Here is an 11,056-nt window from a genome sequence, read left to right on the forward strand (position 1 = left end):
ATCTTCAGTCTAATTTCCCATTGCCCCACTTCCCACGTTCTCCAAGTCTAAGGAGTCTAGCATTTGGCTCCATCTTCAACATCATCCTTCTGAATCTTTGCAAATTTGACTAGACTGTTCTCCCAGCCTTCAATACCCTCACCTTTTCACCTTCATTTCTTAGAACAATTTGCTTTCTTCAGAGCAAAGCTCAGGTGTTGCTACCTTCACAAGACTCCCCTAAAAGTTACCACTTTCTCCCTTTTGACATTTGTATATAATCTGTTTGATTGAACCTTACAATGTGAGTTTTCTAGACTATCCAGATTTGTGGTAACCTGAGGGAAATCTGTCTGGGTTAGGGAGAATGAAGGAATGAATAAATGAATGAAGGTAAGAACCTGCAGGTTCATAGTCACCAGGTATGTTTTTAAAATGCATCATTTTATTTTCATTAATCCCCTGCCAAGAGACAACTGCCATATGTAGATAGTAACAAATATTCCCGTCACTTCCTCTAAGGAGTTTGCCCCATTATGCCAAAGTCACATGATTGGTGCTTTGTAAAATGTTCCCAATAATCAATACTTGTTAAATGCTTGCTCGGAGAGTTAACAAAAACCGAATAGTCCCCGCCCTCCAGGAACTCACACTCTATTGGAAAAAACAATATAATACACAAGTCAAATATAAATTATACACAAATTTGCAGAAGGAAAGTACTAAGGTGTATGGGGAGGTAAGAGGGGAATCATGCTAAACTTCTTATAGAGGTGAAACTGAAGCTGACCTTTGAAGGAAGCTGGAACTTATTTGTTTAAAAATTAGCTACTTTTGGCAAGCATTTATCTGTTCCCAATGTTGAATAATAAAATGAAGAAAAATATGCATAATTTGCCCTCCCTCTCTACTTTAACCACAAATGCATGCCTCATAAACATTATTATGCAACATTCCCTTTTTGCCAGAATGGAAAGACATGTTTGTATTTAGTTCTCTGGATTCATGGCTCCTCACCACGTAACTCAGAGTTCTAAAGCTTTCAAAGCTTTTTATTTTTCTTCTTCTGAAAATATTGTCATCGTATAAATTGTTTTCCTAGTTCTGAAAGCGAAGGGATAGTCGAGAGAAGGTGGGATAACAGAGGTAATTCTCATTAGGCAAATCCTTTAGACTCAGGCAATCAGTGCAGTCATTCATAAATAATGGGAGCTGGGGGATAAAATATCATTGTTGCTTTGAGAACCACAAGCCTGTCACTTCCCTAACATGGCCAGCCTCACCTACTCTGCCTAAGCAGGGCATGGAACCATAAACATTGGGATGAGCGTGGAATTAGCTCAATGCTTAAGCCTTCCCATTGAACTGGATCACGTTATTGGTTAGCAGTGCCACCTGGTGGTTAGATACGTATGACCTTCAGCATAATAAAGATGTCTATAAAATTGATTTAGGACCTTAGTCCAAAGAGTTGTTTCAAGGAGCCCAGGAAGGCAGTAATGAGTGAAACTTGCCCAGGAATGGCGGTGGTAATAGTATGTTTCTGCCCTAAAGATCCTAGTGCGTGAGGTAGACTGTATCTCTCCCTCCCTTCCTACAGAGTCTTTATAATGGATTTTTTAAAAGAGAAAATTAAAAAGAGCAAGAAAAGGAAAAAAAGTCCCAGTATATCAAACTATTTGAAAATTTATGCAATATTCCACTTTTCTGGACCTACTCCTTTGCAATCTCTGCAGGGTTGGAGCCATACTTGTCCTTGGCAATTTGCAGCATTCACTTTTGCTTGTTTGTGGTCCTTATTCTTTCTATTGACATGGCTGCAGTCATTGTATATATCATCCACTTGCTTCCCTCTGCATCAGTACATGTACATTCACTTTTTCATACTCTTATGTATTGATCGTACTTGTTGCCTCCTCCATCGTGTCCATGTAGCACACTTTGCTTAGTCATTTCCTAACTGACAGGGAGGAAGTTAATAGAGAGTAGGGGCTGGAATCAGGAGGATCTGAGTTCAAATTTGGCCGTGGATACTTTCTAGTTACGTGATTCTGGGCAAGTCACTTAACCTAGTTTGCCTCAGTTTCCCATCTGTAAAATGAACTGGAGAAGGAAATAATGAATCATCCTAGTATCTTTGCCCAAAAAGCAAATAAAGCCCAAAGAGGATCACAGAGAGTCAAACTGAACTAAAACAACTGAACAACAATTAAGGGACTTCTACTGTTTCCCCTAAGTTACTGCCACAAAAAATGCTGCTATCAATATTTTGTTGAATGCAGAGATTTTTTCTTTTAATCCCAGACTCTGTTGGGAGTAGTGAAATATCTGGGTTAAGGGATTTAGATATTTAAATCCCTTTGGCTCTTCCTAAGCCTCAGTTTCCTTAAAATGAAAGGTTTGACTTAGATGACTTTCTAGTCCCCTTTTAGCTCTCTATGAACCTCTAGGAAGTGAGAACCCCAAACTTCTTGAGTGAACTCATTTTCCTTTTGGATAGTTCTGTTTTGAAAATGTCGGTGACAACTAGTTTGTTTTTATTTTTAAATTATATTTTCTTTTTCCAAGTCCTGTTCCAAATTTTTCTCCCTCTCTCTTCCCTACCCCCATCTCAAGACAGCAAGCAATCTGATAAAGGTTAAACATGTGCAGTTCTTCTAAACATATTTCCATATTTGTCATGATATCAGGTTTAAATTGATTTCTTCTTAACTCCTGCCTATTTGGCTCCAGTGGCCAAATAGAAGGAATTTAATCCCTCTTCCATCAGCCAATCCTTCAAATACTCAAAAACAACTATTGTATTTCCTTCTCCTCCCAATCTTATCTTCTTTGTGCTGAATACACTCAGTTCCTTCAACTAATTTTCATTTGGCCTGATTTCAGGCCTTTCTGAGTTATTCATGGGATGTAGTCCTCCAAATCATCTCCTTTAGAGACTTCACAAGGCCCCCCCCCCACATTCATCCCCAGAATGTTTCCCAAGAAGGGCCAGGGGGCAGCAGGAAACTGAGCAGAAGGTGGGCAGTGGTGACCAGACCCAGCACCAGCTCCAGACCCCCACCCAATGCCAGTGGCTTAGTCACTGGCCCTGTGCATGTGTCCCGACCTGGCCCTTTCTATGTCTCACCTTCAAGCTTGGCTAAGTGTGCTGGTCAGCCTACCCCAATCTTAGCCCTGAGCATGACCCAGGCAGATTCAGACCCAATCCGAAAGACTGCAGAAATGGTTTCCATGAAGAGAAAAATGAACAGCTTTTGACATAACAGGAAAAAAACCTTGTCAAAGCATGTTGAACGTAAAAATCTGTTGGGAGAGTCATTAGCCAAGTCTTCAGAATACCCGCTGAGTGAGAAGCTAATTAGTTCACAGCTGTATGTAGTTTAAGGCTTGATTTGAAACTGGTAAGCTGTTGGGTTTTATTGTTTCTCTTTGCGATTCTCATCACATTCAACTTCAAATGAAAATGTTGGCTTCCCAAGAAGCATCCCACTGTCCTGCTGTGTGCAGGCAGAAGGAGCAGAGCTCCGTGCATGGGGAGTCTGCATCTTATATTAAGAATTCAAGAACACATTCAAGGAAAGACTGGGGGAAAAAGGGAAGATTGGGAAGGGCCTGAGATCAGGCCAGATGAGAATCAGTTGAAGAAACAATGGGTCTTTGGCTTGGAGAATATGAAATTTAGGGAGGGGGGAAACATCTCAACCCTATTTTAAGGGAAAATATGACATGTTTTGCTCTGGGAACATGTCAGTATTTCAGGGAGCCTCTGGATTCACTTTCACTGGGCTATTGTTCTGGAGCCCTTCCATCTTTCAGCTCAATAGTAGAATGACTCCTCCTCTGGCCCAGTTTTCTGAGAGTAATCACCAGCAGCTGGATTTGTAACATCACTTACTACCCTTCCTCAGTCTCTTCCTCTGCATAGCTCAGTATCAGCCTTTGCTTTATTTATATATATTCTGAGCTGTAGGTAAATGGAGCAATCGTCATGATCATAGTTATTAATCTAGGGGATGTCTTTCCCACCTATTCCAACCTTCTACTCAATCTGTATTCCAGGATGGGAGAGAAAGGAGGATTGTGACATTGAAAGTCTCACTTAGTGCCCGAACTCTGGGTACTCTAGCAGAATGGATTGAGTTGTGGAAATAGAGTTCTGAGTGTATATCTGTTCCACCCCTCTGAACTAATAGAATTTCTTTGAATCCTGAATATCACGAAAATTTCTTTTCCCCCTTACAGGTATTTTCCCTAAAAAAGGTGTCCTTCCTCCACTCCTACAGATACTAAGACCACCAGCTTCTTTTTTTGACTTCGTCTTTCCATATTTTTCAGGCAAGGATTGTCGATTTTTGTAGATCCTTCAAAGATTCCATGTGGTCTTTGAATTGAACCCCTCACAAAAGGGCCAGATTTACAGTTGCCAACCCTATGTCTTTTTTTTTAATATTCTTTTTTTATTATTATAGCTTTTTATTGACAGAATATATGCATGGGAAATTTTTCAACATTGATCCTTGCAAAACCTTCTGTTCCAACTTTTCCCCTCCTTCCCTTCACCCCCTCCCCTAGATGGCAGTAGTCCCATACATGTTAAAGTATATCTTAAATAATACATGTGTACATATTTATATAATTATCTTGTTGCACAAGAAAAATCAGATTTAGAAACGTAAAAATAACCTGGGAAGAAAAACAAAAATCCAACCCTGTGTCTTTATGGTAATGGCTTTGCTGAACTTTGTTGCCGCCATCCAAGTCATTAAACATTTTCTGGCCACTCTCTGATGGTAATCCCTTGATGGACTCTTGAGGCTGATGGAATACACATGTCAAATGAAGACCTAGAAAGTTCCTCTGGGTCAATAGTGATGGTGTCTTGCCCTCTCTCCAGAACTTCCCATTTCAAAGTCTTCTGATGAGTAAGCTCTGTATTGCCTAACTTCATGACTTCATAAATGGCCCATGGGCTTTTGCCAATTAAAGAAAGCTCTTTCACCTTAAGAGCATCCATATTCACGTCAGGGGAGTATTCTTGGAAAAGCTTGACCACTTGTGGGGGGGGGGGAGGAATGATTCCAGGTATCCACATCTAGTAATGATTTTTCTTTTTTGGTTAAGAAAAAGACACTTCTTAAAATGAAAGCTTACTGGATAGAGCACTGAATATAGAATCACAAAGACCTCAGTTCAAAACCCACTTCAACTGCTTACTAGCTGTGTGAGCAGGGTCTCTTAATCTCTGTCTGCCTTAGTTTCCCCAACTGTAAAATAAAGATAATGGCAGTACTTAGCTCACAGGGTCGTTGTGAGGATCAAATGAGATCATATTTGGGCTTAGCACAGTGCCTGGCACATAGAAGGAACTTAATAAACGCTTATTTCTTTGCTTTCCTTTGGGCTAAGGAGGAAAAGAAAAAGGTTTTAGGAACTGAACTGGAAAGCATCTTGCTCATGTCAGGCTCTTGGGAGATGGTGCCATCCTTTTTCCAGAGAACCCCCTCAGAATCCATAATTTTAAAACTGAAAGGGACACCAGAGGTTACCTAATTCAATTGTGGCTGAACCATCTACCCAACCCAACCCAGAGCCATTTAGCCTTTTCTTGAAAATTTGTACTGAAATGAAAGTCTGATCCATAGGAAGATTTTCCTTATGCTAAATCTAAATCTCCCTCTCTCTTGCTAGCTTCTACCCATTGTTTCTAAGCATTACCCTCTGGAGGACTTCAGTCCCTTGTGCAAGCAGCAGCCTATCAAATACTTGCATAAATGTTCTGCCCCACGATAGTCTAGATTCAAATCCCAGGTCTGTCCCTTATTCCCTATATCACCCAGGGTAATTCACTTAACGTCAGTTTCCCCATGTGCAAAATGAGTGATTTGGCTAGAATACTACCTGGGGTCCAAGGAAAATTTAAGGATCCTATAAATCTCTTTTTAAATATATATACACATATAGATATAGATATAGATATGTATGAGGCAGAACCAAGATGGCAAAGTAAAGGCAGGAATTCACCCAATCTCTTCCCCAAACTGCTCCAAATTCCTTTAAATAATGACTAAATAAATTTTAGAGCATCAAAACACGCCAAAAGATGGAGTGGAACATCTTCTAGCCGAGGGAAACTTAAAAGCTCAGCAGAAAAGGTCTGTGGAACCAGAGTGGGAGCCCAGAGCACAATCCCAGCACAGATAGTCAGTGTAGTCCCGGTCCCAGATCCTGCCCCGATCCCAGCAAAAGAAAGGCAGGACTTCTGAATTGGCAGTGGTGCTGGTGGCTTCTGGATCTCTCAGCCCAGGGACACCAGGGGGAAGTTGGAAGGCCATCTACTATGTAGATCTTATAGCTACAGTGGGGTGGGGACACTTTTAATAGTTCCAGAGCAGAAAAGAGTGCTTGTGGTCAGGTTCCTTAGAAAGATTTCTGAAAATAGCTGCACAAAACTCCTGAAGCTTAGGACAATACACTCTCCACTCTGGAAACAGAACTCTACCTTAACAAAGAGTTAAAAGTAGAGTAATAGGTTAGGAAAATGAGCAGACAACCAAAAAAAGGTTTGATCATAGGTTATTATGATGACGATGAACACACTCAGAAGATGATGACAAAGTCAAAGCTCCTCCATCCAAAGCCTCCAAGAAAAATAAGAATTGGGCATAGAAGTCATGGAAGAATTCAAAAGGGATTTTGAAAATCAAGTAAAAGAGATAGAAGAAAAATTAGCAAAAGAATTGAAAGTGGTGTAAAAGGAAATACAAAAAACTAATAAGAAGAATTTGGGAAAGGAGGAACACTGGGGGAAAATTTTTTTAAAGAATTGAGCAAATGGAAGCTAATGACTATAAGAAATCAAGGTACAATAAAGTAAAACAAAAAAATGGAAAAGTAGAAAAAATATGAAATATTTCATTGGAAAAAAACTGACCTGGAAAATAGATCCAAAAGAGATAATTTTAAAATTACTGGTCTACTTGAAAGTCATGATAAAAAAAAAGAGCCTGGACATCATTTTTCAAGAAATTATCAAGGAACACTCTTGATATTCTGTAACCAGAGGGTAAAATAGAAATTGAAAGAATTCATTGATCATCTCCTAAAAGAGATCCCCAAATGAAAACTCCCAGGAATATTATAGCCAAATTCCAGAACTCCCAGGTCAAGGAGAAAATATTGCAAGCATCCAGAAATAAACAATTCAAATATAGTGGAGCCCTTGTCAGGATAACACAAGCTTCTTCTACATCAAAGTACTGGAGGACTTAAAATATGATATTCTAGAGAGCAATGGAGCTAGGATTACAAGCAAGAATGATTTGCCCAGCAAAAGTGAGTATGATCCTTCAGAGGAAAAGATGGTTATTCAATGAAATAGAAGATTTTCAAGCAATCATGATGAAAAGACCAGATCTGAAGGGAAAATTTGATTTTCCAATATGGACTCAAGAGAAGCATAAAGAGGTAATCAGGAAAGTGATATCATAAGGAACTTAATAAGGTTTATCTGTTTATATTCCTACATGGGAGGATGGTGCTTGTAACTTCTTAGAACTATTTCATTATTATGGCAGTTTGAGGGAATACATATAAACAGAGGGTACAGATGTGAGTTGAATATGAAGGGACAGTATCTAAAAAAAGGATGAAATTAAGAGGGGAGAGAGGGATGTACAGGGAGAAAGGGAAAGAGAAAAGTGGGATGGTTTTAATTATTTGTCATAAAAAAGAGGGAAGAAAAGGCCTTTATACAGGAGGGGAAGAGGGCAGGAGAGGGTGAATTAGTGAATCTTACTCTCATCAGAATTGGCTTAAAGAGGAAATAACATACATACTCAATTTGGGTATAGAAATCTATCTTACCTCACAGGATAATAGGAGGGAAATGAGATACAGGAACAGGGAAGGGTGATAAAAGAGAAAACATATTGGAGAAAGGAGTGGTCAATAGCAAAACACTTAAAAAAATAATAGTCTTTTATTTTCAAAATACATGCAAAGATTTCAACATTGTCTTTTGAGGAAAGGCAGGGTGAAATGAGAGAGAGAATAGAATGAGGGGAAATACGTTAGCAGTAGTAATTGTAAAAAAGAATTTTGAAGCAAGTTTCTCTGACAAGGCCTTATTTCTCAAACATAGAGGGAATTGAGTCAAATTTATAAAAAGAACAATGCCTCAGTTGATAAATTATCAAAAGATATGATCTATGCCCAAAGGGTTATTAAATTCATGCATATCCTTTTAAAAATATTTTTATTAAAGCTTTATTTTCAAAGCATATGCATAGATAATTTTCAACATTTACCTTCATAAAACCTTGTGTTCCAATTTTTTTCCCTTCCTTCCTCCCATCCTCTTCCCTAGACAGCAAGTAATTCAGTATATGTTAAACGGATGCAATTCTTTGATACGTATTTCCACAATTATCATGCTGCATAAGAAAAATCAGATCAAAAAGGAAAAAAAATGAGAAAGAAAATAAAATACAAGCAAACAACAACAAAAAAGTGAAAATACTATGTTGTGATCCACCCTCAGTTCCCACAGTTCTCTCTCTGGGTGCATATGGCTCTCTTCATCACAAGATCATTGGAATTGGTCTAAATTATCTTATTGTTGAAGAGAGCCACACCCATCAGAATTGATCATCATATAATCTTGGTGTTGCCACGTACAATGATCTCCTGGTTCTGCTCATTTCACTTAGCATCAGTTCCTGTAAGTCTCTCCAGACCTCTCTAAAATCATCCTGCTGACCATTTCTTATAGAACAATAATATTCCATAACATTCATATATCATAACTTGTTCAGCCATTCTCCAACTGAGGGGCATCCACTCAGTTTCCAGTTTCTGGCCACTACAAAAAGGGCTGCTATAAACAATTTTTCATGTGTTTCCTTTGACCTAACAATTCCACTACCAGGTATGAATAACCAAAGAGATTTTAAAACGGAGTAGGGGGGAAGGACCTAGATGTACAAAAATGGAACAGCTCTCTTCTCAAGGCAAAGAATTGGAAATTGAGGGGATGCCCATCAGTTGGGTAATGGATGAATAAATTGTGGTGCATGATTGTCATGGAATATTGTTATTCTATGGGAGACGATGAGCAGAATGTTCTTCTGAGGAAAAAAAAATCTGGAAAGTCCTCCATGAACTCAAGCAAAGTGAAATGTTCTGTTTACAAAGTAATAGCCATGTTCCCAGATAACCAGCTGCAAATGACTTTGCTATTCTCAGCAGTACAACTATTCACAACTACTCTGAAGAACTTATGAAGAAAAGTCCTATCCATACCCAGAGAAGAAACTGATTGTGTCTGAATGCAGAATGAATTATACTTTCTTTTTCTTTTTTAAAACCTTTTTTTATTGAGTTTTTAAAAATTGGAATGGCAAATCTATGCTTTCTTTCACAATGTGCCTTTATGGAAATGTTTTTGTATAACTTCATATGTGGTTTCTTAATGGGGGATGGAGCTGGGGATAAGGGAGGGTAAAAAAATGTAAAAAAAAGGTTTTTTTTTAATGTAACTGGGAGAAATATTAAAATTAAATAAAAAAATAAGTAAATAAACAAGAAATTTCATATGGAATTCAACATAATTGGTCTTGTTTGTAATTCTATGTATTTTATGCATTTAAATATGATTCTATGAAAGGGTGCAGGCTCCACAGGTTGCTCAAGGAATCTAGGACACAAAAAGGACCTACGTGACCTCATAATTGCCTTCTACTTCTAGACCTATAAGCATATAGATTGTCATGATCCCTCTGTCTCTTCTTTTTTCCAAGATAAACATACCCTACTCATTCCTTCCTGACCTCCAATCCCCTTATCACTCTTCCTACCCTCTCCAGCCTTGCAATGTCTTTTAGAACTGGAGGACTCGTTTTCTCCCTATGGAGTCTGTGGACATATCCATTGATGGAAATCCTGGTTGAGAGGACTGCCAGTAAAACCTTAGCCTGGCTCTGTGTTGATGGTCAGAGCTCCCCCTCTTTTGTTTTGAGACTGTATAAAAAAAGAGTTTTTGCAGACTGCCTCCTTTTCTATTTTCTGAGCAGAAAATAACAGAGCTTAGACTCAAAGTGATTTTTATTCATTCATAAGTCTAAGACCTTAGGAGAATTCCATAAAGTTAGATTCCATAAGGTTAATTCCATAAGGTTAGAGGCCTATAAACACCTTTGGGGTACAAGAGGACTCACTAGAGTATTGGGAGGATACTGCTCAAATGATGGGCAAGTTCATTTCCCTTTCAAAGGAAGCCCAAAGCACAAGGTGGTGTCATGAGCCTGAAGGACTCTGAGGGACCAGTAGAATTCATCAAACAGGCTAAAAAGTCTTAATTATTTAGGGGAAAATGAGACTCTTTCCTGATTTCTGTACATTATATGGGGTGAAGTAAATGCTTCTTAGACCGGCTATGTACTTTTTACTTCGAATGCTTGTACAGGGAGTGGGAACTTTTACTTATAGTTATGGGCTTTATAGATGTGATAGTCTTAAGATTTATTTCCAAAAGAAAACTCTTGTTCAGTCACGTCTGTGACTCTGTGATTTTTGTGTTTGGGATTTTCTTGGCAAAGATACTAGAGTGCTTTGTCATTTCCTTTTCCAGTTCATTTTGCAGATGAGAAAACTAAGAGAAACAGGGAAAAGACTTGACCATAATCACACAGTCGGTAAATTTCTGAGGTCAGATTTTGTCTGAAGATCAGTCCATTTAGTCCAGAGCCAGTAATTCTGGGCCACAGGTTATGTACCAAGAAGAAAACAATATTCTAAGTAGTCTCATTAAAGCGTTCTGGACAGCATGTATGATAATCCTGAATCTGATCTACTTTCTCTGGGACTGCAGGCTCAACTAGAGCCTTGACTAACTCAGATCTTTTCCACATGAACTGTTGTGTCAACCCTATTCTGTACTCAGGGAGCTGATTTTTTTTTAAAGCAAAAGTGCAGGACATAATATTTTGTCCCTATTAAATTTCATCATCTTAAATTCATTCTGTCATTTCAGCTGGTTAAGGCTTTTTGAATCCCAACTCTGTTATCCAGCAGGTTA

Source organism: Sarcophilus harrisii, chromosome 3, assembly GCF_902635505.1.
Source record: "Sarcophilus harrisii chromosome 3, mSarHar1.11, whole genome shotgun sequence".
Lineage (NCBI taxonomy): Eukaryota > Metazoa > Chordata > Mammalia > Dasyuromorphia > Dasyuridae > Sarcophilus > Sarcophilus harrisii.